Source organism: Labrus mixtus, unplaced genomic scaffold (genome assembly GCF_963584025.1).
Source record: "Labrus mixtus unplaced genomic scaffold, fLabMix1.1 SCAFFOLD_136, whole genome shotgun sequence".
Taxonomy (NCBI): domain Eukaryota; kingdom Metazoa; phylum Chordata; class Actinopteri; order Labriformes; family Labridae; genus Labrus; species Labrus mixtus.
The window spans coordinates 57501-59284 of record NW_026870226.1 but is presented as its reverse complement, the minus strand read 5'-3'; positions in this window follow the sequence as shown (position 1 = coordinate 59284).

Below are 1784 nucleotides of genomic sequence, written 5' to 3'. Positions count from 1 at the left end.
TCATGAAATAAGCTAATGTTATAGAAACAAGCTAACGTTATAGAAACAAGCTAATGTTCATGAAACAAGCTAACGTTATAGAAACAAGTTAACGTTATAGAAACAAGTTAACGTTATAGAAACAAGCTAACGTTATAGAAACAAGTTAACCTTATAGAAACAAGCTAATGTTCATGAAACAAGTTAACATTATAGAAACAAGTTAACGTTATAGAAACAAGCTAACGTTATAGAAACAAGTTAACGTTATAGAAACAAGCTAACGTTATAGAAACAAGTTAACGTTATAGAAATAAGCTAACGTTATAGAAACAAACTAACGTTATAGAAACAAGCTAATGTTCATGAAACAAGCTAATGTTCATGAAACAAGCTAACGTTATAGAAACAAGTTAACGTTATAGTAATAAGCTAACGTTATAGAAACAAGTTAACATTATAGAAACAAGCTAACGTTATAGAAACAAGCTAACGTTATAGAAACAAGCTAACGTTATAGACACAAGTTAACGTTATAGAAACAAGCTAACGTTATAGAAACAAGTTAACGTTATAGAAACAAGCTAACGTTATAGAAACAAGCTAACGTTCATGAAACAAGCTAACGTTCATGAAACAAGCTAATGTTCATGAAACAAGCTAACGTTATAGAAACAAGCTAACGTTATAGAAACAAGTTAACGTTATATAAAGAGCTAATGTTCATGAAACGAGTTAACGTTATAGAAACAAGCTAACGGTATAGAAACAAGCTAACGTTATAGAAACAAGCTAATGTTATAGAAACAAGCTAACGTTATAGAAACAAGCTAACGTTATAGAAATAAGCTAATGTTCATGAAACAAGATAATGTCATAGAAACAAGCTAACGTTATAGAAACAAGCTAATGGAATAAAAAACTACACTTGGTGAATCAAGCTGATGTTAGTAAAACTATAGTTAGCTTGTTTAAGTTCTGGTAAAGACTCAAAGCAGAGGAAACCGGTTTAGCACCATCAGCTAACATTAGCGTATGGTGCTCATGATTATTCTCAACATTAAATAAATACTCAGTAATACTAATATTACTAATAACAATAGTAAAGAACTCTTTTCTGATACAAGAATTACAAGTTGGTTCATCTAAAGAAACTAGGAGTGTTGTAAGCTAACTAGCTCAAGAGGCTAACCGTTATAAAGGCTAATAATAGCCTCTTCTCAACTTTACTAACTTTTTAAAGGATTTAAATAAAGACTGAGCGTTTCTTCTTCTGTAGTCAACCTTTCAATCTGTGTCTCAGTGATGCAGGTTTCATTGATTGATTGTAGAAGAAGACATTAGCAGCTGTTAGCATCTGAGCTAACTGTGCCGAGCTCATGCTGGGATCCTCAGGTTTGATGTCCTAAATCTGAAGCTAAATTAAAACCCAAGGTCAGCAGAGGTCAAAATGTCCTAAAATCCTTCCCATGGTGCGTCTCCCAGCTGATCAGAAGCGTCCTCGGGTGGTCGCTTCCTCGCTCCAGGGCATGCTGGGAAAACGTGATGTTCTCATGGTTTCTATTTTGAACAGTGACAGCGGGGACGTTTAATGTTGCTGAACGCAGCTCAGGACGGCGTGAGAGTCTGTTGAGGTCAGTCAGGCCATGTGTGTGTGTGTCATGTGAACTGAAGGCTAGCTGCTGTTAGCTTATGTTTACTGTGTGATCACTGTAAACACAAGCAGCTGGTGGGAAACGCTGCTCACATCTGCCTCCAACACACAGGTGAGGATGAATCATCAATGAACCTAATCTTTATTTCTA